The 27,970-nt window shown below is 51.0% G+C and overlaps 1 long non-coding RNA gene across 2 annotated transcripts; it reads left to right on the top strand.

Annotated features, from left to right (window-relative positions):
* The first annotated feature begins 297 nt into the window (after positions 1-297).
* On the top strand, positions 298-25,987 carry LOC112673423 (uncharacterized). 2 transcript variants are annotated; one of them, XR_003144794.3, is made up of 3 exons: positions 298-505; positions 24,441-24,576; positions 25,423-25,987. It is a non-coding gene; the product is annotated as an uncharacterized LOC112673423 (long non-coding RNA). The 2 variants fall into 2 exon arrangements; XR_007405635.1 differs by lacking the exon at positions 298-505 and adding an exon at positions 10,137-10,275.
* The last annotated feature ends 1,983 nt before the right edge of the window (positions 25,988-27,970 follow it).

Raw genomic sequence — 27,970 nt, 5'->3', positions numbered from 1 at the left:
CTTCTAAAACGGCTGATCTCGTCACGGGCGAGCTGCACTGGGTGCTGCCTCCTGCCCCTGGGTCTCCGCAGGGTGACTTGGGCCCCCTCCCAGCATGGCGGCCAGCTTCCAAGAGAGGGTGGAAACTGGCCTCGCTTTCTGTGGCCTGGCCTCGAGAGTCACAAAGCATCCCTTCCCCGGTTGTCACCAATCCACCCAGATTCAGAGGGAGGAAACACAGACCCTCCTACTCGCTGGTAAGAGCCTCCAAGTCACCTTATGAGAGGAGCATGTGGAGATATCATCGCAGCCAGTTTTGGAAAGTACCATCTGCCGCACTCCTCCACGAAGCCTCACCCTCCTCCACAGCCAGATGACTGAGCCTTCTTGGGGCTCCCGGGAGACCCGGCGCTCGTCTCTGTAGGACACCCACCACACACCGACGAGATCCTCCTCATAGGTCAGCTTCTCCCCCCTGGCCGGCTCCTGCCCCCACCTGCAAGCTGCTGCCTGGCAGGACAGACAGGTAAGCAACACAGTCCTCATCAGGGAGTGACTACATGAAAAAAAATGACATCTTCTTGGTCTTTTGTTCTAATTGCCCGATTTCGAGCAGGTTGTTCAACAGCTTTGATTTGTCAAGGGCGATGACAATGTCCAAATCACAGGTTTGGTGAAGCATCAGTGCCACGACCTATGGAAAGGCAGGTGGAACAGAGCATGGATTCATTGGGTGTGGTCTGAACTGCAGGAGATGGGATGGGGGGCAGTGGAGGAAGAGGTTCAAAGTGCTAGATGAACATGAAAGAGACACCCTCCCCACCCCGTGGGACCTCCTGGGAAAGATAACTGGCCATGTAGCTTGGCCAGAAGGAAGAACGAATGGAAGCTCTTCAGACAAGAATCACTTAGAAAGAGCAGAAGCTACTTTATTTGAGATCTGAATATGCTTCCCATAATTAGTTCTCCATGTAGCTCAATAAACTCTCCTATAAGCCTATAATTCATTATAAATAAATATTACCATGGAGATGCAATGATTATAATAATTTTAGACTGTTTACTCTATATGAACGCTTTGTAACCATATGCACTCACCATTGTGTGATAGAGCCCTAAGCCTTCCAGTGAGCTAGGCTTCTAATGTTTGTATTCCGATTATTATGCTCATAAGCAAAATCATGCGGACTGAGTTGTAGAGCAATGTGGGATCTTGGGGACATCTGTGTCAACGGTCTAGATCACAGATGCTCAGGATCGGTGAGGACAAACTTACCTTCATGACGACACCAAAGGTCATCTGCCTGTCTCGCATTTTTTTTTTTTTTTGAGTGTATGGTGAAGTTTTCTGGGGGGCTCGTCAGCTCAGATGACATCGTCACCCTGACGGTTAAGGGCATGTGTGCTTGCATTTTCTCATGTTTTACTTTTCTCAGTTTTAACATCTAATATGGTAAATACTGATCGACACAAGCAGAAGCTCTTTGGAGTTCTTGCCAATTTTAAGAGTGAAAAAGACTCGGACTATAAGGTTTGCAAATGTGACCTAAAGTGTCCAGATATCATGTGCTCTCTCCCTAGAGGTGCAGGAGCAGACCAGGGGCTCGCTGGCTCTAGGATGCTGTGTGGAGAGCTAGAGATACAGGGATAGAGAGAGATATAGATGAGGATGAGAACCGTGGAGACAGAGGCAGTGAGAGAGAGACAGAGATGAGGCAGAGAGATCTGGGGGCTGTTACGGGGTCTGCCATAGTTAACCCTTCCCATGCAATAAACCATTCTGACACTTACTTAATGGTTTAAAACAACTGCCTCAGATGATTGAAAAGTGGGGCTGAAATCCCGAATAGCCATTTCCCCAAAGAAATGCCAAGAGACACATGAACACATGGTTAACATTGCTCATCATCAGGGAGATACAAATCAAAACCACAGCAATACCACTGCACACCTGTAAGAATGGCTAACATCAACAAAATAAGAAACAAGTGCTGGCAGAGAAGAAGGAACCCTCATGCACTGCTCGTGGGAATACACCCTGGAGCAGCTGCTCAGGAAAACAGTGTGGAGGGGCCTCAAAAAATTAAAAATAGAATTACTGGGTGATGGGCAATGAGGAGGGCACTTGATGGGAGGAACCCTGGGTGTTATACTATATGTTGGCAAATTGAATTTAAGTTAAAAAATGTAAAATGAATAAAATAAATAAAAAATACTCTGACTATAAAAATAAATAGAATTACCATGTGATCCAGTAGTTCCACTACTAGGTATTTACTCAAAGAAAATGAAAACACTAATTCAAAAAGATAAATGCACCTTGATATTTATGGCATAATTATCAACAATAACCAAATTACAGAAAGACCTCAGGTATCCATCGAGTGATTTATGGATAAAGAGGATGTGGTATATATATATATATCCCTGTATCTCTAGCTCTCATATATATGAGAATTTAATATATGAATATTATATATTTATTTGAATTTAATATATGAATATTATACATATACACATATATATTTGGTATATATATGTGGTAAATATATGAGAATTTAATATATGAATATTAAATATATACACATATATATTTGAATATTATATTATATTGGAATATTACTCAGCAATAAAAAGAACGAAGTCTTGCCATTTACAACATGGATGGATCTAGAGGGTATAATGCTAAGTGAAATAAATCAAAGACAAATACCATATGATTTCACACACGTGTAGTTATAAGAAACAAAACAAATGAACAAATAAAAAAGACAAACAACACAAAACAAAAATCCCAGACTCTTCTATACAGAGAACAAATTGGTGGTTGCCAGAGGGGGAGGAGGGAAAGGGTTGGGTGAAAATTTTTTTTTTTTCTTAAAGAAAAATCCCCGATTGGCTCAGAGGCTTAAAACCATTTAGCCGGTTCTGGATTCTGAGGCTTAGTGGTTGGGCTGCTCAGCTGGGCGGCTTGGGTGGTGTCAGCTGGGCTGTCCTCCCGCAGGGGTCCAGGGGGACACACCTGGGCTCCCTCCTCCAGCAGGCCAGCAAGCTTGCTCCCGGGGCCAGGGCAGGGTTCCAGGAGAGCAGAGGCCGTAGGGCTTGTAAGCCTTCGGAGCAGACCTTCAGTTGGCCCCCGCCAGCCACCAGTCCCGTCCACTGTCGCTGGCCAAGGATGTAGGTCCCACCTGGCACGGCGGGGCTGCAAAGTCACCAGGCAAAGAGCATCCTTGCCGCACCGAGTGGGGCCATCTTTGCGAACTGTCCGCCACTAGGCTTCACTGCGAGCCACTGTCACACGGGCCCCTCTGCTGTTCACGCCGACCTCAACCCCGACCTCCCAAGAGGCGCCGTCGGGCGATCCCCCTCACCGTGGGCGTTTTCTGTGCGGGGCACTTGCTTGAGGCAAACATCAGATTTCATCCTCAGAGTGTGAACTCTGTACTTCTCGTTAAAGTGGTGCAGCATGTTTGAAATTATTTCAAACATGTTAAGAAGCAGCTGTTTGGAATTATTTCCTATTTTTCTCGGAATCAAGGACAATTCAGGTTCCTTGGATTGCTCTCTGAAACGCGCTTTGTGTTGAGAGAATTTGAGCGTTCCCCAGCGATGCGCTCTCGGACGTTCCCCATTCACACAGTTGGCGGCAGGGCCCGCAGAGCCACAGCGGCGTCAAGTTTGACTGGCTTTCGCCACTTTCAGATAATTGTCAATACACGAGTGCACCTGTAAAAGTGGTTAGGAAACGTAAAACCTGGGAGAAGGAGATGGTTCTTTTCTCCGTTCAAAAGGATGTCCAGGGCAGCCCCGGTGGCGCAGCGGTTTAGCGCTGCCTGCAGCCCGGGGCGTGATCCTGGAGACCCTGGATCGAGTCCCACGTCAGGCTCTCTGCATGGAGCCTGCTTCTCCCTCTGCCTGTGTCTCTGCCTCTCTCTCTCTCTGCATTTCTATGAATAAATAAATAAAAAATCTTTTAAAAAAAAAGTAACAAACAAAAAACAAAAACAAAAGTAATGTCCATCGAGCAGATGGCATTTGTCCTAAAGTGATGATGTGACCCAAAGTGCCCTGGTGATTCTGTAGAAGGAGAATATAGAATCTTGAGGAAAGAAAAGAAAAGAATTTAATTGTCATTATTTCTGTGTATTCTTTTTCGAAATCGGAATGTTTGAGATGAAAATAAATGTTAGCATCTGTAAAGGCAGCATATTGTTAGCTCTCATCAGACCACTTTCTCCAATTCCCGGATTTCTGAGCATCTAAACCTCAGAGCCGTTCTGTGCCTTCATTCAGCTCCGATAAGCACCCAAAGTGCCAGTGGCAGCAACCTGGATGCTAATTGCTGGAGTATCGTTACGAGAGTCCATAAAAATATCCTGGAAATGAACCACTTTTCAAACTCCCCACAGGATGTTAGTGCACAGAAATTATGAGCCCATTCAAAAGGAGCATCATACCTGTGCCTTCCAGAAGGCTCTCCTGGACTCGTGAGTTATGCCGAGGTTAAGACTGATTAGCTGCATCAAGCTGTAAGTGAAATGAAATATGCTTTTGCATCTTCAGGAACCATCCGTTTGACTTACCACTTGTCCGATCCATGGCAGTGGGTGAATTTATCACACCAGCATGAAACCCAGCACTAGCTTGTTTCCCACCGCCTGACTTGTAATCAACAACCCACTCTTGGAGATTTTGGGCTGCCTCACCTGGTTATGCCAATAAATCTGAGTGAATGGCTGCTTGATTTGTTATTGATTTCCCCACGGACGAATCTGAGGCTGCATTTTCAGCGATAGGTCTTCAGGCTGGGGATGCGGTGCAAAGGAACCACTTTGCCAATATTGGAGACCCGCGGGGTCACTCTCTGTGACAGCGGCTCACTATCAGGGCTGACCGATCGTTGTTGGTGCGACTGACTGCCGCGGAGAGAAGGACAGCGGGGACGGGGTGGGCAAGGGCGAGGTCATGCTTGACCATGACGTTAGGGCTCTCTGGAAAGACGGCATCCATAAAGCATTTTCTGTATTATGATTGTTCATTGATTTCGCTCAAAATTATCCCATTGCATACCAAAGACCCGTGAGTGAAAAATTCTAACATGTGAGCATTCCGTACCACGTGGACTGAGTGCTGGGAAAAACTGGAAGAGCCTCAGGGTGTTGAAAGGGTCGATTCAGCTTTTCTGGGATTCTGACCCTGAGAACTGCTCTGGTTGGACTTCTTAGACTGTTGTCAGGGAATATTAGTCTTTGGGTCCTGTTTGGAAATGGGTTGTGTTGTAAAATTGGAGGAGAACGAAACAGGTCTGCCCGCTGTAACAGAGACTCGCCCTCCCGCTAGCAGGTGCATGGGTGCAGCATCACCAGGCAAAGTGCATCTCTCCCTTTACAGGGGAAAACCAACCTGCAGATTCTCGCGGGCTTTGGTCTGCAAGCCCTTCCACGCCCAGTCATTGGTGGTTATTAGACTTGCACCGGCTTCCAACACATTTTTTTTTCTGTCTCCTATATTTTTATTAAACAGATTCTCATGCCATTTCCTAGTGTCTACTTCTAAAAGCAAATGTTCGTTGGGAGAACTTTGAAAATGTGAACTAAAGATTGAAGGATTGCTTTTTACACAATCCTTTGAGCAGGGAGATTTTGGAATTTTGTGCCTCGTTTCTGAGGTAGCCTTCGACTCCGTGTTCACAGGATCCACACAATGTGCTTCAGATTTCTGAGGTTCCTGAGCACGTATGTGCTCCTCGTTGGTACCCACGTCTGGGGTCCTGCTTCTTCTGTCCAGACGTCCTCCTGGAAGACCCCCTTTATGGGTGATCTCCCCCAGTGCACTGTCAGAGCCCGCTAGGTCTTAAAAGGAAGCATTCAGACATCTGGAGTTTGCCTATCTGCTATTTAATACCCAGGAGATATTCTGGAAACATATATTTTAAAAATGCATTCATCAGGCATCAGGGTTTCCGACATGAACTCCTGAGTTCTGGCAATGTGGAAGAAATACAATTTGGAAGCTCAGTTGCCCCCTTGGCACATGCTTACAAAGGGGGCCTGTAAACCTCAGAGCTACTGAGCTTTTATCAGCCAGTACGGGCTTCTAGAGCAACTGCTCTACAAATCTCTCTCTGCAAAGCAGCCTTGCCTGAAAGAAATTGCAGGAAGGAAGAGCCCTTGTAAACCCTAATTCACCTGGTGGCAATTTCCCTGATTTCCCTGTGTTATTAAAGAGTTCTCCAGCACATGCCCTTTGGAAGGAGCAAAGAGGTAGAGAAGCAGAAACATGCCTTTGCATATTAAAGGAACCCGAGGGAGCGAGGTCATTTTTGCAAATCACTTATTAGATGTTCCGTTTGTAAATAGTGAAGCTGGTCCAGTCTTTGGTTGTTCGAGGAGGCTGAAAACCCCCACACTTTTGAGATAAAACCTTGGAGTTTTATTTACTTATCTACTAGATAGTTTCTGCCAGCCGCAGAAAATATCACTCCCTATCCCTTGGGGTAGGATCCTCACAGTTCCCTTTGCCAGTCTTCTTTCTTTCACAGAAATAGCCAAGCTCTGTCAAAAATGTGTTGAAAGTCAATATTAAAGGTGCTTTTAACATTTAAAGGAAAACTTTTAGTATCTGCTCCTCCTTTCACACGGACACAGTGGCAGAAAGAGCATGGTTTTGGGATGAAAACATATCTCGTGTTTAAAGCCAATGACTCTGTATCATCAGCAGGTGCTTCGAGAGCCCTGTGAGCAACTGGAGACTTGATTTTCTCCTTGGTTGGTTCTCTCATTGGAGAGGGCTGTAATTACGGTAGGGTTGTAATTACGGTAGGTTACAGATGACAATGAGACCTGTCCTCCCAGCCAGTGACACAGATAGAAAGGGACGAGCTTTTCTGGAGTAGAAGATGCCCAAGCGACATAGCAGCCAAGTATATCTGTGGTGCATGTTGTCTGAGTTCGATTTGAACAGGCCAACGGTAGGAAGATTTTTTTTTGGTGGACGGGGGGAGGTTTGGGGACATATGAACAAGATCAGTTGTGATTTAGATGAGATGAAGGAAGGATGCTTATTTTGTTAAGGCTAATAATGGCGTTGTGATAAGCAAACGCCTGTGTCTTTAAGGGATGTGCACAGAAGGATTGAAGTACAGACAAAATGTCATGCTGCCTGTAATTCATTTTTAAGATGCTTGAACAGAAAGCAGTTGAGCAAATATGGCTAAATAGTAATAATCGTTAAATCGAAGTGGTCTGCGGAGATTTATCATGCTATCCTCTCTTCTGTGGTGTTTGCTAAAATTTTCACCGTGAATGTTTACCAGGGTTCTGTCCCAAAGCCCCTAGTGTGGGCCTGGAACACTGCAGGTGCTCTGGGCACGGTGGCCACCCACTCTCCCGCCAGTCGGTAGTTGTTTTCTCTCTCTCTTCTCCTTTCCTCAGGAAGGAGCATGAACAGGGTAGGCACTGTTTGCATCCTCCAGGATGCTCTTGAGTGGAAGGCAGGTGTTTGAGTCGTAGTTCACAACAAGGAATGAGGAACGATGTCCCAGGACTAAATTCCCTGCGGTTTTCCAAAAAGCAAAGTGTACGTGGGTCTTATCACCCAAGATTTAGATTCGAAGTCAATCCAGGTTTTACTGAGTGCTCAGTGCATGCCAGGATGGAGGACAGAGTGACCCCCAAATCCCTGCTGTGGCCTGACTGCCCATCTTGGACGGGTCACTTTGCAGGTCCCAGCCCAGTCTCAGATCCTGGGACTTGCCGGCCAGAGGGTGAGCCCAAAGCCACTGAAGCCGGGAAGCACCTGGAGGGTGGGGTGAGTTTGCTGAGACCCCTGTGAGGGACCTGCTGGGCAGGCTGCGGAGATGGAGACGTGTGGTCCAGGCCGAAACAAGCCACTGCCAGCAGATACCGAGCTCCGATTCACGTCTGTGTTTCTAGGCAGGGCATTAACGCCAGGTAGTGGGTCCCGGAGGCTGTGAGCTCTGCTTCTTCCTATGAGTAACCCAAACATCTTCATAACACACATGGATTAAGGTTCTAAAGATAAAGAAACTCAGAATCAGAAAGATGAGACTATTACAGGTAAGCAGGGCCTCTGGGAACCCTCCTTATTTGCCAAAGGATGACAAGTCCCAGGCCCAGACAGGTGAGCCACCTTTCTCGTGGCTCCCGAGAAGCTCAGAGCCTTGGGGCAAGGGAGCAGGAAATCAGTGCGGGCATGACAGTAGAGGGGCAGGTGCAGTGGGGTGGGGCTAGAATGTGGGGCTGGAAGAGCCTACAGAGGAGGTCACATGAGGTGTGGGGGGTCCTCCGGTGTGTGGTCCTCCCGGCTGGGGGGCAGGGCAGGGCCGGGCTGGGGCAGCGGCATTGTGGCAGAGGCTCAGGCCCTCACTGGGTGCGGGGGGATCCGGGACCCAGGGTGGCTGGAAGGCCATGAGCAGGTGGGATTGAAGTCTACCTGAGGGCAGGAGGTGGGTGGGGCCAGACCCAGCAAGGTGCCACGGGAAGCCTCTGGAAACTGGTAAGGAAGGAAATGTGGGTGTGCACATGTGTGAGAGTGTGCATATGTGTTCATGTGCGAGTGTGCATGTGTGTGAATATATGTATTTGTGTACATGTGCATATGTGTGCATGTGTGAATGTGTGTGTGCATGTGCGAGAGTGTGTGCATGTGTGTGAGTATGTGCATTCGTGTGCGTGTGTGAGTGTGTGCGTGTGTGTGCATGTTTGTGAGTATGTGCATTCGTGTGCGTGTGTGAGTATTGCATTTGTGTGCATGTGCATACGTGTGTGCATGCGTGAGAACACATGTGTGTGCTTGTGCGAGAGTGTGCCCATGTGCCAGTGTGTGTGTGCCGACACCTAGTGCCCCTGGGGCCCCTCTCAGCTTAAAATTCTATGGTTTCTGTTTCTGTGAGTGCATTTGTCTGGTCCCTGGGCTCGGGGTCCCGGGGGGGCGCCTCATGGTTGATGCATCTGCATGTGCATGAATATGCAGAAATAATTATTACGTTTACCGAATGCTAGTTACGTGCCAGGTCAATGCTTCACGTGGCTTTTCTCATTTGAACCCCCAAAAGTATCCCTAAAATTATCACACACACACCCCAGTTTACAAAAGGGGAAACTGAGATTCACACACAGAAGGAAGCCCCTTCCAGGCTGTGCACAGTGAGTGGTGGAGCGGGGGGCCAGGCTGATGGCAGTCCCCCCATCTCCTTACCGTGACTCCCGATTCGGGCCTTAAATCTTCAGGCATTAAAATATTTAAGTCCGCTGGACTCGGATCTGTGCTTCTTTTCCCTCCTGGAGGACTTTTCGGAGGGGCTTTGTCGTCACGTGGAGGGCAGCTCTCGGGTCAGCGGGGACACGAGGAGATCTGTCGCCTGTACCTGCTGCTCGACTCTGGGGGGAGGTGCCGTCTGCGCCCCATGCGACGGGGAGGCCTCAGGTCAAGGGGGTCACCCGGCCGCCGGTGTAGGTGGGACGAAGGCCCCGACTGTGCTGTGTGAAGTTGCAGTTTCATTGCACATATCCCTTGGGAAAGGCCAGTTTCCTCCTTCAGATCCTCCCTGAGGGGCCGGAAACCACAGCTTAGAGAGAGAAGCGGGGAGAGACCCTCAGAATCCCCAGCTGCTAAATCGCAGGTGACCTTGGGCCGCACCTGCCACGTCTCTTGACCAGGCCTCACCCTGGGGGGGGGGCGTCGCCCCAGTGGGTCCGCGGGAAGGAGAAGGAAGAGCAAGACCCCCATGACTGCTCAGGATTGAGGAAGTGAGACTTCCTAGAAACAGAATTTTCTTTATGTATAAAAGAAGGTGAACACTGATATTTTAACACTTGGAGTCTCTGGCTGGAGCTGAAGACGGGAAGAGCCGGAGGGATTTCCAAGTCTCTCAGATCTCGAGCTTATAATAGCATTTTTATGATGAAAAATTTCAAACACACAGAAGAGTAAATAATATCACGAACTACCACCCAGAGGTCCCCAAACGATCCTCTGCCGTCCCACGCTCGCTTCGCCTCCCCCTGCGGTAGAGGAGGTGTGCCACGGACACCACCACACGTCCTCCTTAAGGGCTTCCAAATCCAGGACACTTTTTTTTTTTTTTTAAGATTTTATTTATTTATTCATGAGAGACACACAGAGAGAGGCAGAGACACAAGCAGTGGGAGAGGCAGGCTCCCTGCAGGGAGCCGACGTGGGACTGGATCCCAGGACCCCGGGGTCACACCCTGGGCCAAAGGCAGGCGCTGAACCGCCGAACCCCCCAGGGATCCCTCCAGGACACTTTCTAAAGTAAGCGTAATTCCCTAGGGCAGCGCGGCTCTCCGGGGGACGGCGGGGGACGGTGGGGGACGGCGGGGCGATGGACAGAAGCGCTGCCCCCGAGGCCCCACGCTGACCCCACCACGTGGGAATTTGCGGCCTGAGTCCTGGGATTGCATTTAACACGCCTCCCCGGGAATCTGGTGCACCCTGTGGGTCAAGAACCCGGGAGCCCTTGCTCTGGGTCCCCGTGGGAGGGGCCCACAGCTCCAGGCCCCGTCCCTACAGCCGCAGAGGCCTGTGGCTCTAAGCTGCTTGTGAGCCTGAGGGATGGAGTTATGAGGTCCCGGGGGACCGTGTCCCGAGCATTTCCCTGACCTGGGGCTGCTCTCCCGGGAGGGAGGACCGCAGCTGGGCGGTGCCGTTGAAGCCGCGGGGCTGACTCCAGGAGGAGCCGCGGGGGGCTGGGGGTCCCCGGGGGGCCGGGGGTCCCGGGGGGCCGGGGGAGGTGGTCTTGCCCTGGCGTCTCTCCCAGGAGCAGCCGAGCCCCCACGTGGACGCTCACAGTGAAGGGGACAGGCTGTGGGTGCAAGAGCACCTGGCAGCAGCCACGGGGAGCACCCTGGGGCTCACTTGTCACCACCAACGAGGGAAGAGCCTGGAGTGAGGCGAGCGCTAGTCAGTGCCAGACGCGGAGCTCGGGTCCTACACGCTTTGTGTCATTTAATCCCCCCAACACCCTGTGGGGTAGCACGTTACAGTCCCGATTTCCAGAGGAAGAAGCCGGCGGTGAGGAAGCTCCGGTGACCGGCTCAGGGCACCCGGCCCGGGGCGGGGAGGGGGCGCCGGTGTCCCATCTGTAACCATTAGTGTGGGACGCCCGCCAGCGGGGCGTGGGGGGTGGGGGGGGGTTGAGCCTAAGATTATTTTTCTTTTCTAAAAATTGTACATCATGTGCGTGTCAGAGCCGCCGACTTCAGAAAGCGTGGCGTTAGCTTCTGCAGCACAAGGTAAAAAATTTAAATCAGATTAGGAAGCACGGTTGCTATGGTACCGGGAAAGTACACTTTCATGCAAAGCAATTTAATAGATGTGAAAATGTGTACCTTCTCACAGGAACACTATATTTTAGAGATAAAATCCTCCAGCAGGCAGTGGGCTGATAGACAGGCCTCTCCCGTCGGAGGCCCGGGCGTCGCCTGCCCTCCCTGCCTGCCTCCTGCCAGGGGGGCCCGGGGTCAATGGGATCACCTTCCCGACGGGAGCCAAGCCACCCTGCCAGGCTGCGTTATGTGCTTAGACTGGTGTCGCTCCAGCTCTCTGGGGCCCAAGGAACAGGCCGTGCAACCACGGAGGCCAGGCCCGCCTGGGGACTGGCACCCAGGCTGTGACGGGGACTTCCCCACGTGCCCAGAGTCGGCTACGCTCCCGCCGTCTGTGAAAACCCAACTGGGACACGTAACCCGAGTCTCAGTTTCCTCATCCGTAAAGTGAGTCCAAAGATTCATCTTCCTTCCCCCTACTTTTGTGCTGTGACTGACATATAACAGGGTGAGTGTTTCAGGTGTACGCGTGGTGGTGGGGACGTGCATGGATTTCAGGATGGTGCCGTAATGCGTTTCGTGAGGGCGTGTATCCATATGGCAGGGACCCCACAAGGTGTGGAAAGGGAGTAGCTACAGGAGGATGTATACACATGTGAGACTCCTTCATTTTGTAAAATACTGAACTAAAGAAAAGGTTAGACTATAATAGCTCAAGAATGTACACCTTAATCTTAGGACACTAGGAACATCTGGGTGGCTCAGTGGTCGAGCATCTGCCTTCGGCTCAGGTCAGGCCCCCGGGGTCCTGGGATCGAGTCCCACATCAGGCTCCCTGCATGGAGCCTCCTTCTCCCTCTGCCTGGGTCTCTGCCTCTCTCTGTGTCTCTCGTGAATAAATAAAATCTTTTAAAAAAATCCTATATTAATAAAAGAATAATAGAAAAAAATCTATCACCTCATACATAGTTATATCTTTTATTTTTAAAGATTTATTTATTTTAGAGAGAGACATACAGACAGAGACAGAGAGAGAGAGAGAATTGTAAGCAGACTCCCTGCTGAGTGCCGAGCCAGACGGGCTCGATCTCACGACCCTGAGATCATGACCTGAGCCTGAGCCGAAACCAAGATGCTTAACTGACTGCACTACCCGGGCGCCCCACAGGTAACATCTTTTCCTCTTGAGATGAGAAGTTTTAGGACCTAATCTCTAAGCAACTTTCAAATACACAAGCCTGCCCTGTAAACTTCAGTCACTGTCCGGTGCATTAATCTACTTTTAAGAGGGTTGAAAGACAGTCCACTCCAGCCTGGGATCCTGATGGGAAGGGGTCACTGAAGCTCAGAGGTCACCGTTTCAGCGCCCTGAGCTTGGCGTCTGAGGACTGCAGGTGGCCACACCTCCTGTCTGCCGCCAGGACCTTCCCGCTTTGCCCCATCTCTCCGGCTCTGTGGTTAATCCACAGCACGCGGGACACCAGCAGCCCATCCACCAGCTCTGTCCTCTGCCCAGAACCTCCCTCCCCAGATGCCCACGTGCCTATCTCCCTCTCCTCCAGAATTTTGCTCAACTACCATCTTGGAAAGAGGGCTCCTCGCCCAGCCCCTGCCCACCCTGGACCCTCCGTGTACCTGTCCCTGCTCTTCATCTATGCCATGCATCACCTTGCTTCCTGGGGACGTTGCTGACTATGCCTATGGCTTCCTGTCTGTCCGTCTGAACAGAAGATGTGAGACTCAGAGGTCTTTGCTTTGACCACTGATGGATCTTAAGTACCTAGAACAAAGAGGTGCTTCAGAAGTGTTAGAACGGATGAAGTTAGCATTTTTTTTTTATTGGTGTTCAATTTACTAACATACAGAATAACACCCAGTGCCCGTCACCCATTCACTCCCACCCCCCGCCCTCCTCCCCTTCTACCACCCCTAGTTCGTTTCCCAGAGTTAGCAGTCTTTACGTTCTGTCTCCCTTTCTGATATTTCCCACACATTTCTTCTCCCTTCCCTTATTTTCCCTTTCACTATTATTTATATTCCCCAAATGAATGAGAACATATAATGTTTGTCCTTCTCCGACTGACTTACTTCACTCAGCATAATACCCTCCAGTTCCATCCACGTTAAAGCAAATGGTGGGTATTTGTCATTTCTAATAGCTGAGTAATATTCCATCGTATACATAAACCACATCTTCTTTATCCATTCATCTTTCGTTGGACACCGAGGCTCCTTCCACAGTTTGGCTATAGTGGCCATTGCTGCTAGAAACATCGGGGTGCAGGTGTCCCGGCGTTTCATTGCATTTGTATCTTTGGGGTAAATCCCCAACAGTGCAATTGCTGGGTCGTAGGGCAGGTCTATTTTTAACTGTTTGAGGAACCTCCACACAGTTTTCCAGAGTGGCTGCACCAGTTCACATTCCCACCAACAGTGTAGGAGGGTTCCCTTTTCTCCGCATCCTCTCCAACATTTGTTGTTTCCTGCCTTGTTAATTTTCCCCATTCTCACTGGTGTGAGGTGGTATCTCATTGTAGTTTTGATTTGTATTTCCCTGATGGCAAGTGATGCAGAGCATTTTCTCATATGCATGTTGGCCATGTCTATGTCTTCCTCTGTGAGATTTCTGTTCATGTCTTTTGCCCATTTCATGATTGGATTGTTTGTTTCTTTGGTGTTGAGTTTAATAAGTTCTTTATAGATCTTGGAAACTAGCCCTTTATCTGATATGTCATTTGCAAATATCTTCTCCCATTCTGTAGGTTGTCTTTGAGTTTTGTTGACTGTATCCTTTGCTGTGCAAAAGCTTCTTATCTTGATGAAGTCCCAATAGTTCATTTTTGCTTTTGTTTCTTTTGCCTTTGTGGATGTATCTTGCAAGAAGTTACTATGGCCGAGTTCAAAAAGGGTGTTGCCTGTGTTCTTCTCTAGGATTTTGATGGAATCTTGTCTCACATTTAGATCTTTCATCCATTTTGAGTTTATCTTTGTGTATGGTGAAAGAGAGTGGTCTAGTTTCATTCTTCTGCATGTGGATGTCCAATTTTCCCAGCACCATTTATTGAAGAGACTGTCTTTCTTCCAATGGATAGTCTTTCCTCCTTTATCGAATATTAGTTGCCCATAAAGTTCAGGGTCCACTTCTGGATTCTCTATTCTGTTCCACTGATCTATGTGTCTGTTTTTGTGCCAGTACCACACTGTCTTGATGACCACAGCTTTGTAGTACAACCTGAAATCTGGCATTGTGATGCCCCCAGATATGGTTTTCTTTTTTAAAATTCCCCTGGCTATTCGGGGTCTTTTCTGATTCCACACAAATCTTAAAATAATTTGTTCTAACTCTCTGAAGAAAGTCCATGGTATTTTGATAGGGATTGCATTAAACGTGTATATTGCCCTGGGTAACATTGATATTTTCACAATATTAATTCTGCCAATCCATGAGCATGGAATATTTTTCCATCTCTTTGTGTCTTCCTCAATTTCTTTCAGAAGTGTTCTATAGTTTTGAGGGTATAGATCCTTTACATCTTTGGTGAGGCTTATTCCTAGGTATCTTATGCTTTTGGGTGCAATTGTAAATGGGATTGACTCCTTAATTTCTCTTTCTTCAGTCTCATTGTTAGTGTATAGAAATGCCACTGACTTCTGGGCATTGATTTTGTATCCTGCCACGCTACCGAATTGCTGTATGAGTTCTAGCAATCTTGGGGTGGAGACTTTTGGGTTTTCTATGTAGAGTATCATGTCATCGGCGAAGAGGGAGAGTTTGACTTCTTCTTTGCCAATTTGAATGCCTTTAATGTCTTTTTGTTGTCTGATTGCTGAGGCTAGGACTTCCAGTACTATGTTGAACAGCAGTGGTGAGAGTGGACATCCCTGTCTTGTTCCTGATCTTAGGGGAAAGGCTCCCAGTGCTTCCCCATTGAGAATGATATTTGCTGTGGGCTTTTCATAGATGGCTTTTAAGATGTCGAGGAATGTTCCCTCTATCCCTACACTCTGAAGAGTTTTGATCAGGAATGGATGCTGTATTTTGTCAAATGCTTTCTCTGCATCCAATGAGAGGATCATATGGTTCTTGGTTTTTCTCTTGCTGATATGATGAATCACATTGATTGTTTTACGGGTGTTGAACCAGCCTTGTGTCCCAGGGATAAATCCTACTTGGTCATGGTGAATAATTTTCTTAATGTACTGTTGGATCCTATTGGCCAGTATCTTGTTGAGAATTTTTGCATCCATGTTCATCAGGGATATTGGTCTGTAATTCTCCTTTTTGGCGGGGTCTTTGTCTGGCTTTGGAATTAAGGTGATGCTGGCTTCATAGAACGAATTTGGAAGTACTCCATCTCTTTCTATCTTTCCAAACAGCTTTAGGAGAATAGGTATGATTTCTTCTTTAAACGTTTGATAAAATTCTCCTGGGAAGCCATCTGGCCCTGGACTCTTGTGTCTTGGGAGGTTTTTGATGACTGCTTCAATTTCTTCCCTGGTTATTGGCCTGTTCAGGTTTTCTATTTCTTCCTGTTCCAATTTTGGTAGTTTGTGGCTTTCCAGGAATGCGTCCATTTCTTCTAGATTGCCTAATTTATTGGTGTATAGCTGTTCATAATATGTTTTTAAAATCGTTTGTATTTCCTTGGTGTTGGTAGTGATCTCTCCTTTCTCTTTTTTTTTTTTTTAAATTTTTATTTATTTATGATAGTCACACAGAGAGAGAAAGAGAGAGAGGCAGAGACATAGGCAGAGGGAGAAGCAGGCTCCATGCACCGGGAGCCCGATGTGGGATTCGATCCGGGGTCTCCAGGATCGCGCCCTGGGCCAAAGGCAGGCGCTAAACCGCTGCGCCACCCAGGGATCCCGATCTCTCCTTTCTCATTCATGATTTTATTAATTTGAGTCTTCTCTCTCTTCTTTTTAATAAGGCTGGCTAATGGTTTATCTATCTTATTAATTCTTTCAAAGAACCAACTCCTGGTTCTGTTGATCTGTTCCACAGTTCTTCTGGTCTCGATTTCGTTGAGTTCTGCTCGAATCTTTATTAACTCCCTTCTTCTCTTGGGTGTAGGATCTATTTGCTGTTTTTTCTCTAGCTCCTTTATGTGTAAGGTTAGCTTTTGTATTTGAGTTCTTTCCAGTTTTTGAATGGATGCTTGTATTGCGATGTATTTCCCCCTTAGGACTGCTTTTGCTGCATCCCAAAGATTTTGAACGGTTGTATCTTCATTCTCATTAGTTTCCATGAATCTTTTTAATTCTTCCTTAATTTCCTGGTTGACCCTTTTATCTTTTAGCAGGATGGTCCTTAACCTCCACGTGTTTGAGGTCCTTCCAAACTTCTTGTTGTGATTTAGTTCTAATTTCAAGGCATTATGGTCCGAGAATATGCAGGGGACAATCCCAATCTTTTGGTATCGGTTCAGACCCGATTTGTGACCCAATATGTGGTCTATTCTGGAGAAAGTTCCATGTGCGCTTGAGAAGAATGTGTATTCAGTTGAGTTTGGATGTAAAGTTCTGTAGATATCTGTGAAATCCATCTGGTCCAGTGTATCATTTAAAGCTCTCGTTTCTTTGGAGATGTTGTGCTTAGAAGACCTATCGAGTATAGAAAGAGCTAGATTGAAGTCACCAAGTATAAGTGTATTATTATCTAAGTATTTCTTCACTTTGGTTAATAATTGATTTATATATTTGGCAGCTCCCACATTCGGAGCATATATATTGAGGATTGTTAAGTCCTCTTGTTGAATAGATCCTTTAAGTATGATATAGTGTCCCTCTTCATCTCTCACTACAGTCTTTGGGGTAAATTTTAGTTTATCTGATATAAGGATGGCTACCCCTGCTTTCTTTTGAGGACCATTCGAATGGTAAATGGTTCTCCAACCTTTTATTTTCAGGCTGTAGGTGTCCTTCTGTCTAAAATGAGTCTCTTGTAGACAGCAAATAGATGGGTCCTGCTTTTTTATCCAGTCTGAAACCCTGCGCCTTTTGATGGGGTCATTAAGCCCGTTCACATTCAGAGTTACTATTGAGAGATATGAGTTTAGTGTCATCATGATATCTATTCAGTCTTTGTTTTTGTGGACTGTTCCACTGAACTTCTTCTTAAAGTGGAATTTTAAGAGGCCCCCTTAAAATTTCTTGCAGAGCTGGTTTGGAGGTCACATATTCTTTTAGTTGCTGCCTGTCTTGGAAGCTCTTTATCTCTCCTTCCATTTTGAATGAGAGCCTTGCTGGATAAAGTATTCTTGGTTGCATGTTCTTCTCATTTAGGACCCTGAATATATCCTGCCAGCCCTTTCTGGCCTGCCAGGTCTCTGTGGAGAGGTCTGCTGTTACCCTAATACTCCTCCCCATAAAAGTCAGGGATTTCTTGTCTCTTGCTGCTTTAAGGATCTTCTCCTTATCTTTGGAATTTGCAAGCTTCACAATTAAATGTCGAGGTGTTGAACGGTTTTTATTGATTTTAGGGGGGGATCTCTCTATTTCCTGGATCTGAATGCCTGTTTCCCTTTCCAGATTAGGAAAGTTTTCAGCTAGAATTTGTTCAAATACATATTCTGGCCCTCTGTCCCTTTCGGCGCCCTCGGGAACCCCAATTAAACGTAGGTTTTTCTTCCTCAGGCTGTCGTTTATTTCCCTTAATCTATCTTCATGGTCTTTTAATTGTTTGTCTCTTTTTTCCTCAGTTTCCCTCTTTGCTATCAACTTGTCTTCTAGGTCACTCACTCGTTCTTCCACCTCGTTAACCCTCGTCGTTAGGACTTCTAGTTTGGATTGCATCTCATTCAATTGATTTTTAATTTCTGCCTGATTAGCTCTAAATTCTGCAGTCATGAAGTCTCTTGAGTCCTTTATACTTTTTTCTAGAGCCACCAGTAGCTGTATAATAGTGCTTCTGAATTGGCTTTCTGACATTGAATTGTAATCCAGATTTTGTAACTCTGTGGGAGAGAGGACTGTTTCTGATTCTTTCTTTTGAGGTGAGGTTTTCCTTCTAGTCATTTTGCTCAGTGCAGAGTGGCCAAAAGCAAGTTGTATTGGGAAAAAGAGAAAAAGAGAGGAGAGAAAGAAGGAAAGAAAAGAGAAAGAGGAAAAAAAAGGGAAGAAAAAAAAAAGAAGAAGAAAAAGAGAAAGAAAAAGAAAGAAAAAAAGGGGGTGGGGAAGGAAACAAATCAAAAAGCAAAAGCAAAAAAAAAAAAAAAAAGAACCACCGGGGAGTATCTTCTGATTCTGTGTACTTTAAGTCCCTTGGCTTCTCCTGGAAGTTGTCCGTCTAGCTGGTGTTCTGGGGGAGGGGCCTGTTGTGCTGATTTTCAGGTGTTAGCAGTTGGGGGAGCTGCTGTGCCCCTGCCTGGTGCAGGGCTCGGTGGGGGTTGTTTACCCCGTGAGGCCGCAGGAGGAACAGCCCCAGTGGCGGGGCAGCTCTGGAGCCCTGGATTCAGCTCCGGCAGGAACTCCGTCTGCAGGGCCTGGAGGCTCCGGGGCGGGGCCGCTGATCTGCTCAGCTGGGGCAGGAGCATCCTTGCTGTCCTGGGCCCTCCCGGCCTCTGCCTGTCCCGGGGGAGGCGGGATCCTGGGCTGTGTCCCGGCGCCCTGTGCTCCGGGGCCTGCGCTGTTGGATTCGCGCTCCCGGGCCGCGCAGCCCCCTCCGCGGAGCCGCCGCCCGAGCCCCTCCGAGCTGCTCCTGGAACCGCGCAGCCCCCTCCGCACGGAGCCTCTTCCTCTGCCCGAGCCCCTCCGAGCTGCTCCCGGGGCCGCGCAGCCCCCTCCGCGGAGCCGCCGCCCGAGCCCCTCCGAGCTGCTCCTGGAACCGCGCAGCCCCCTCTGCACGGAGCCTCTTCCTGCCCGAGCCCCTCCGAGCTGCTCCCGGGGCCGCGCAGCCCCCTCCGCGGAGCCGCCGCCCGAGCCCCTTCAGCTGCTCCGGGTCCCGCCGGGTCCCGCCGTGCGCTGCAGCCCTTAGGGAGCTCGGCGCATCTCCCGGGGCGCAGGTGCCTGTTAGTGTCCCCGGGAGCCCGAGGGCATCCCCGCCCTCCTGGGTCCTGCTCCACCTCCCCGCGAGCCCCTTTCCCCCCGGGAAGGTCGGTGCAGCTCCTGCTCCTCCGGGACGGGGCTCTCCTGTCCTGGGGACACTCGCCCCGGCCTCAGCCCGGCTCCTCGCGGGCCCCTCCCCTTGGAGGCCTTTGTTTCTTTATTTCTTTTTCCCCGTCTTCCTACCTTGATAGATGCGTGAACTCTTCTCACTGTTGCATTCCAGCTGGTCTCTCTTTAAATCTCACGCCGAATTCATAGATTTTCAGGATAATTTGAAGGTTTTCTAGGTAGTTTGGTGGAGACAGGTGATTTGGAGACCCTGCTCTTCCGCCATCTTGCTCCTCCCCCCCGAAGTTAGCATTTTTCATACACTGTCCTCTCCCATTGCCCACATGTGATTCTTGCTGGAAATTGTGGTATGTGGGGAAACAATCCCGTTGGACACACGCTCATCCTCGCAGTGAGGCCCTCCGTGCCTGCCCCAGCCCGCCTGCCCGAGCTCCTGCCTGGGGCTTCCTACTGTCCTGTGCATCATGTATTCAACCTACTCACTGGGTTTCTTGTGGGCGCCTCCTCTGAAACCATGAGTCCCAACAGGACAGGACTTCCTATTAGGTTTGTTGACTTCTGTAATTCTGGTGCCTTGAACAGGGCCTAACACATGGTAGGGGCACAGGAAAGGTTTTGCTGAAGGCATGAGTGTCTGTGTGACGGGATGGGTCAGCCCTGGACCTGGTTCTCTGGGCAGCCTGACCACTGTGATCCAGGAAGGCTGAAGCTGGAGCTGACTCCCGTACCTTAGAGAAGGTATTACTTCTCCCTTAAAGCTCCAGAAGCCACATGAAGCTGCAAAGTCACGTTTAAGGCTCTCACTGTGACCCCCGCTTCACACTCACTCATCCCCATGTACATTGGTGGGGGATACCTAATGATTCTCGCTTTTGGAATTATTCTGCACGTGCCATTGCAAGACCACAGACAAGAATGATTTGGGGAATTTGCAGGGATGATCTAGGCCAAAGGGAGAGAATTAAAGGAGCAAAAACTATGTGTAGTGCCTAGGTGGCTAGACCATGTCTCCAGAAGGAGGCCCCCCCTCTAGCCACGGATTTGGTCAGCCCCTCCTTTACTCCTGCTGCAGGGTCTTTGAATAAGTGTTCCCTCAGGGACTGTTCCTTCTTCTTTTCACCTGCTCAAGCCTTCTGATTCTTCAAATCTCAAATCAAATGCCATTTCCTCCAAAAAGCCTTCCCTAACCTCCTTGACTAGGTCAAGTCCCCATATCATGTCCTTAAGGCTCCATGTCCCTCTCCCTGGTATCTCTAGTCATAGTCATTGTGTCTTTTGCTTGTTGCACTCATGTTTTTCTTCCCCGTCTAAGTTGTCTGCTGTGTGAGGGAAGAATTTGAGTCTGATGTTTCTTCACATTTTATCTCCATCTTTTTGCAGAATTGAACACATAACAGGCAACTCTGACTATTTTTGGATGGATGAGTGGATGGGTGGATGGTTGGATGGATGGTTGGATGGTTGGATGGATGGATGGATGGATGGATGGGAAGGTTGGATGGATAGATGGTGGATTGATGGTTGGATGGATGGTTGGATGGAAGATCAGATGGATAGATGGATGGTTGGTTGGATGGTTGGATGGATGGATGGATGGATGGATGGATGGATAGATGGCTAGTTGGCTGGCTGGTTGGAAGGATGGTTGGATGGATGGATGGATGGATGGATGGATGGATGGATGAACGAATGGGTGGATAGATGGATGGAATTATGGAGGAAAAGCTGAATGTAAGGTGAGGACTATATTAGTCATGGTTCTCCAGAGAAACAGAGCCAATAGGATCAATTGACCTTCTATCTATCTATCTATCTATCTATCTATCTATCTATCTATCATCTAAGAGATTTATGGCAAGGAATTGGTTCACATGATTGTGGAAGCTGGGGAGTCCTGTAGGCTGCAAGCGGGAGCTCCCCTCTCCACCTCCTGTCCCGCCCGGGCCCTCTGCGGAAGGGATGGGGCCCACTCACACTGATAGGGCCATCTCCTCTCCTGAGTCCCCCAGTTCCAATTCTAATCTCTCTGGGAGCCATCCTCACCGACACCCAGTACAATGTTCAATCTGGGCACCACGTAGCCAGTCAGATACCGAATGAGATCAACTGTCCAAGTGATGGATTGCAAAGTGCTCTGCCCGTCCGTGAGGTCCTGAGCGTGAATGATATCAGATGTGTTTACGCTGACCTGAGCGCTGACTGCCAGCATGGAGCATGTGTTAACTGTGGGCACACGTACCCCAGGAGGTGGTGGATGGGACTCTGTCGTTTCTGCTCAGTCCTTGCCCCCCATGTGCCTTGCCCTCTAATCAGGCCACAGACGCCCCTCTGACTACAAGCTTCGGGGGCTTATGAGGGAGTCCAGCTTCGTTGGGTTCCCCCCAAGGAGGGAGGCAACACCTGTTCTGGCTGGCGGACAGATACGGAAGGGAACTGCAATGCGCTTTTCCCCAAGCTCTCTGTCCCTGCAGGAAGCGTCACGATCTGCTGAAGAAGACCTAACTAATGCGGGGCCGCTTTCCCTCTGTAAGTCGGGGGTAGCTAATTCTACTTCCGTCAGTGGGAGCCTGTGTGAGGGCGAGACTCGGTGAACTGGGTCACACCGGGTCGGCCGGCACCTGAGGTCCAGATGGCCCACCTCCCACGGGAAAGCGGCCCGTCCACAGCTTCCACAGCCCAGGACCCCGGCTCTGGGCCCAACGGCTTCCCTTACAGGCTGGATTCCATCAGGGCACCTGCCCCCGAGTCTCCCCCCTCACAAAATAAACACACCTCTGAAGGGGTCAGCCCTGAGTATGCTCTGCACAAGGGACGGGATGATAATAAACAATAAGAGGGAACGTCCTTTGAGCGCCCGCTCTGTGCCAAACAACTGATATGTGTTACCCTTTTAATTTTTATCACAGCAATTCAGAGGGATGGTTTCTACTGCTTTTTCCATTTTATAGATAAGGAAATGGAGTTTCAGAGGGATGCTGCTCCTAGCCCAAGGTCACCCATCTCAGACATGTGATTGTGACATCCCTAGGGCTCCCAGATGGATACTATCAATCATGATGGGTTTTCAGGAGAGTAAAGAACTACCACCTAATGGGAGCTGCGGGCAGCCCTGAGCAGGCCTGTGATCGCGGGCGGAACATGGAGGAGAAAAGCAGAAGGCGTGTGGGGGATGCAGCCCCGCTTCTCTGGGGCAGGGTGTGAGGTGGGAGGCGATGGTGTTTGGCCGGGTCAGTCCTGCCTCTGCTGTGCCCCTGCCAGGGCGCTGGCACCTTCTCTCTCAGCTCCTGTCTCTGTGACATCGGGCGTCAGTTTGTGTGGTGACGGGAAGGGGCCGTCTGCTTGCGCCGGTCACCATGCCCAGCACTTGCAAAATGTGGGAAATACAGAGTATACATTTAGGGGATGGGGGACAGCTGGGTGGGGAGCAAGGGGGCGGGGGACTGGGCATTGCGTGAGCAGTGAGGACTCTAAGGGTCAGTGGGGCGTCGTCCCAGGACTCTGGGCCGGGGTTGCGACGTGTGCAGGGTTTGGAAGAACAGCCTTGAATCCAGGATTCAAGATCAGGGTAACTGGAGGTGGAGTGGAGGCGTTGGTGGTGGTTTCTGGCAAGGCTCCAAATCTTTCCAGCCCGTTTCACCCCACCCCACCCTCCTTACTCACCCAAACCCCAGTTCCCCCCATCTGCTTCCCAGCTCACCCTCCCTTCCTCCCTCAGGCCTGCCAGCCACCAACACTGTCATCCATCCAGCCTCGGCCCACACAGGCACCAGTGGGACACGCGCGCTCCCCCGGCACCGTGCAGAGCCCACGGGGGCCCGGGTGGTGTCGGCCGTCCACGACGCACCCCCAGCAACACGCCAGCTCCTGTGGGAAGTGGGGAAAGCTGTGCCGAGGGAGCAGATGTTGGCAGAGGAGGTGCCCGCCCCCGTGCAGGGGCTCGGCTGTGTGACGGGGTGACCTTGAGCCTATAGCCCCTGATCCCAAGTGTCCGACGCAAACCCAAGCTCCCCACTGGGTTTCGACATCTTCTTTCTGAAAGGGATCCTGATATTGGCATTGACTTCAGAGCTGACCCAGGAATAACACAGCTCCGGCACAAAGAACGTTCCCGGAAGCATCCGTCAGCAGGAGGACAGACGGGACAAGTGGTGGTTCCCTCGGAGCCGAGTTCCTGGTTCCGCTTTGAGTGTTCTGCAATTAATCTCAGCGTGAAATGACAGTTTCTGATTGAATACGCATGTATTGTGCAGTGACGTTTGGTCTGTCCAATGTGGTACTTATTTTATACGGGTGCTTTCAATCAAGACGAGAAAATAGTCTAAGTGAAAAACTTATAGAATAAATGGCTCTCTGGTAAAGCTAACATTTCCTGTTTGGCAGGAGTGAGACTACCAGCCTGTGGGTGTTTGGAGTGTTTGCAGGATTCCAGTTGATAGAAAGGTCCATAGGCTTCTGTGTTTGCAGACCTCGGGGGTAGGAGCCCGAGGGGTGAGGCCTGTGGGCCGCGGGTCAGGACGCTGGGCCGTGAGCTGTGTGACTTTGGGCAGACTCTTCATCCTCCATGGCCTTGGGGTCTCCATCTGTACCACGGACGTGATAATGTGCTGGAGGATGACTGTGCAGATGAAGTCAGGGCTTAGAACCGCGCGTGGCACGCCAGCTTTTTTTCCTGTTGTTGCTGAAAAATAAGAAGAGGCTTCTGGTTTACCTGGGACTGAAAACACATTGTTGTGAGTCTAAGAATTCAGAGTTTAGACTCAAGGAAAGCTTCTCGACTCAATGTTCCCATTTATCGGCTCTTCCCTTCTACTGTCCGGGGGTCAGCTCCATCAAGTGGATTTGGAATGTTAAATTTTAAGATCTAAGTATATTGGCTTTTTAAGAAGTGTTAATTTTGACACCAGATAGAGGTTGAGATTCAGTTACTTAGAATTAAAACAAACAAACAAACAAACAAAAAAGAAAGCCAGGCGTTCTTCGGCAGAAGACAAAACAGCAGGGGAAACGGCTGCAAACAGAAACAGGGTTCTTTTCCAGGAGTCGCTCGGAACACAAGCTGGGTGTTAGCAGAGGGAGGAAATCATGCAAAGAGACAAGTGACAGCAGACAAAGGGGCTCCTGCTGGAGAAACCGAGGATGAACCTGGAGCCCAAGGAACCACAGGCAGAGCCAGGTGAGAGGGTGGCGAGGGATGAGTGCGGCCGGGGTTCCCCGAGACACACGTCCCAGAGAGAGGCAGGAACCCGTCCATGATGAGCACACCAGGACCGTGAGCTCTCACTCAGAGGGTAAAGCCGAGCCCAGGGTGGACGCCCACCTCCCCTGACCCGCTGGGCAGCTCGCTTCCGTTACGGCTGTGGGTTTAGTGGAACTCCATGGAAGGTTCCAAAGGCTGAAGATGGAGGTGTGGGCACAGTCCCCTGCCGTCCATACCTCCCCTCCCTGGAGTGGCTGGTCATCGTGATGGGCTCTGGCTCTGGGTGCTTGCCGTGGGGACAGGTGCTGGGCGCTGAGGTGTGCTCATCCCCTGTTCTGTGCACGAGGAACCTCAACTAAGGGCCCTGCTATCACCCCACCTGACAGATAAGGCCGCTGGGGTGCAGAGGGTGTAGAGGACTTGCTTGAGCTGAGACCTGCTTGAAAGTGGCTGAGCCAGGCCTCAGACCAAGAATGTCGGCTCAGAACTGTGCACACCGTGGGGACTCCTAGCAGGGAGACCCTGGCCCTGTGCACACCACAGGGACATCTAGCAGGGAGACCCTGGCCCCATGCACGCTAAGGGGACATCTAGCAGGGAGACCCCAGCCCTGTGCACACCACGGGGACATCTAGTAGGAAGACCCAGCCCCGTGCACACCACGGGGACTGCTAGCAGGGAGACCCGGCCCCGTGCACACTGCGGGGACTGCTAGCAGGGAGACCCCGGCCTCGTGCACACCACAGGGACTCTTAGTAGGAAGACCTGGCCCCTTGTTTTTGTGACCCATTTGGCGACCCCAGTCTTTGGTTTCTGTTCCAGAGCAACAGGAACCTGTCTACACGTAGCCGTGCTTACAGACTTACAACAAGCCCCACGGGAAACAACCCAAACAGCTCCCAGGGCTGAATGTGCGGACAAAATGTCTCGCATCCCTGCAAGGGAAGATGATTCTTTCGTAAACAGGAATGAAGTTCCGATGCCCGGATGAGCTCGAACCAGTTATGGAAGGTGAGGGAGGCCACGCCAGGACCACGTGTGGCACGAGTCCGTCGTTTAGGATGTGCAGCGACGGCCCGTCTACAGAGACACGAAGCACAGTGGCGGCGGCCTGGAGGGGGCCCGGGGATCTTCTGGGGGCTGGGGACGCCTGACACTGATGTATGGTGATGCCCCCCCCCCGGTGGGGTCACTGGGGATCATGGAGACATAGGCCTGAACCGGGGGTGATGACAGGTGACATGGGGCTCCATCCCACTGGGTGAGGCCCTATTAGCGGCCCTGCAGGATCTCACTCCTCATTCCAAGCTGAGGTGTGGCGGCTACTGGCAGTTCACTGACGTTCCCGAGAAGGTTCCAGAAAATGAATAAAACATAGCGTTCTTCTTGTGTGGTGTTGTCTCTTGACATTTCCTGGGAGGCAGTGCGCCAGGCCCCACGCGACAAGGCAGGCTGACAGGCCGCCCCCGCCCGCCCCGCGCCCGCCCGTCCTCACCCCGACCGGCTCCGCGTCTCCAGCTGCAGGGAGTCGGCCCCACAGGGGACGCGCAGGCGTCTGAGGTCGTGTTTTCTAGGTTGAACCTCAGCCTGTTTCAGAAGCGACGGAGGCGGTCCCTGGTTTTCTAGCAGAGGTGGTTAAAGCCCACCCAATTGTCGCCGGCTGGGCAGGCGGCCACCTGGAAAGGCCGGGGGCACCGTCCAGTCACGCTTGGCCGGCGTGAGTCAGCAGCTGCCCCTGCCCCCTGCCCCTGCCCCCTGGCCTGGGGGAGATGGGGCCCCTCGGCCTCGCCTGCGGGGTGGGGGCGGAGGCTGATGCTCTGTGGGCTTTGCCCTGTCCCTCGTCGCAAGTGTCCAGACCGTGGGCAGCCACGTCCCCTCTTCTCTGAGGCAGAAGGCTGGCAGGTCCCTACGGGGACACCATGTGACTCAAAGCTGCGGGACAGCCGAGCCGGAGACCAGACAGGGCCCTTCCAGTGCTGCTTGGGTCGGAACCGCAGGCATGTGTAGGCGCCTACGATTGGCACGTCCACACGGGGAAAGCAGCTCGGGCCACAGGATGCCCCACCGCACGCAGCTGTGTCCCACGGGTGGGCTCCATCCTCAGTCACACTCTCCCCGGGGCCACAGGCCTCCGTAGCCGTGACGTCGGGTGGTCCCCTCTCTGAACCCGGGGGCTGCAGTGCTCCCGAGGGCCAGGCCCAGCAGAGGGGACTGCTCAGCCCCCGCCTGAATCACCGGAGGCCACGGGAGCGAGAAGCGCGGCTCCGGCTGGGACCTTCTGGAGAGAAAGTAGGAGGGACACCGGGTGGCGGTGAAATGCCACTAAGGCCACATGCGGCCAATGTCCCCAGACGGGACGGGCAGGAGCTTCACGTGGGGCGTGTGCACGGAGCGCCCTATGGAGAAAGGTGGCCTTGGCTCCCCGGCACCGCGCACAGGTCTTGGCAGGGCTCCCTTCGGCCCAGCGCGGGTCCCCGGCCGTCCTGGGCATTCGCTGTGGCCTGAGGGCCAGGACCTGTTGGTCGGGGAAAGGAGCTTCCGGGGGGGAAAGCGTTTGTCCTCTGAAAGCAAAGCACCTGGGGTGAGCCGGGCACGTGTGGACCTGCCCGTGACGCGGGCATCAAGCCAGCAGTGGGCTCCCGTGACCCCGAAGGCATGCGACTGCACGACAGAGGCCGCGGCTGTATCCCTGGCCCTGGCCCCGCACCGTCGCGCCCAGTCCTGGCTCTACATCCCTCGTAGGGGCCGGACCCCCCCCCCACCCCCGCCGCTACCCTTCCCCCTGGGCCCCGCCACCTGAGCCACAACACTTATGCCCAATTCAAGGCTGTTCTGAGTCCCAGCAGGTGTTCAGTGTGACCCGGAGTCCAACCAGTCCTGGGCGCGGGCACACGGAGGGGGGACGCCCCACGGTCCTGGGACCCGGTGCCCGGCCTCAGCTCTCGGCTGGTGTCCCGCTGATGCTCTCTCCAGACGAAGGACGCCCCCCGCCCCGAACAGACGGACCCACATTTCAATCACAACGCAGAAGGCAAATGGAAACTCAGGCTGAGGTGACACAAAGAACGGCAGAGGCTGAGCCCCGAGTCTGACCTGGAGGACGGACGGATTTCGGGGCGTCTCTTTGCACAAGAAACGGATGCGGAGAAGCGTCTTCGACAGCCAGCTCCTTACGTGTGTGTAGGGGGGTGTTTCGACTTTGGTTTTGGTTTTTACTTTAAAAGGTCTGGTGACGCCGCGATGTGATTCCAGAGGGGGCCGCGGACTTTCGGAAACGTTTGGAAACCCCAACGCCTTTCTGTTTCCGCCTGTACTTGCAGCCCAAACAGCTGGTCTAGACTTCAGTTACCTTTTGAAAAGCTGCAAATCG

Source organism: Canis lupus, chromosome 24 (assembly GCF_003254725.2).
Source record: "Canis lupus dingo isolate Sandy chromosome 24, ASM325472v2, whole genome shotgun sequence".
Lineage (NCBI taxonomy): Eukaryota > Metazoa > Chordata > Mammalia > Carnivora > Canidae > Canis > Canis lupus.
Note: the sequence above shows the minus strand (reverse complement) of the source record. Positions and strands in the feature narration are given on the sequence as shown.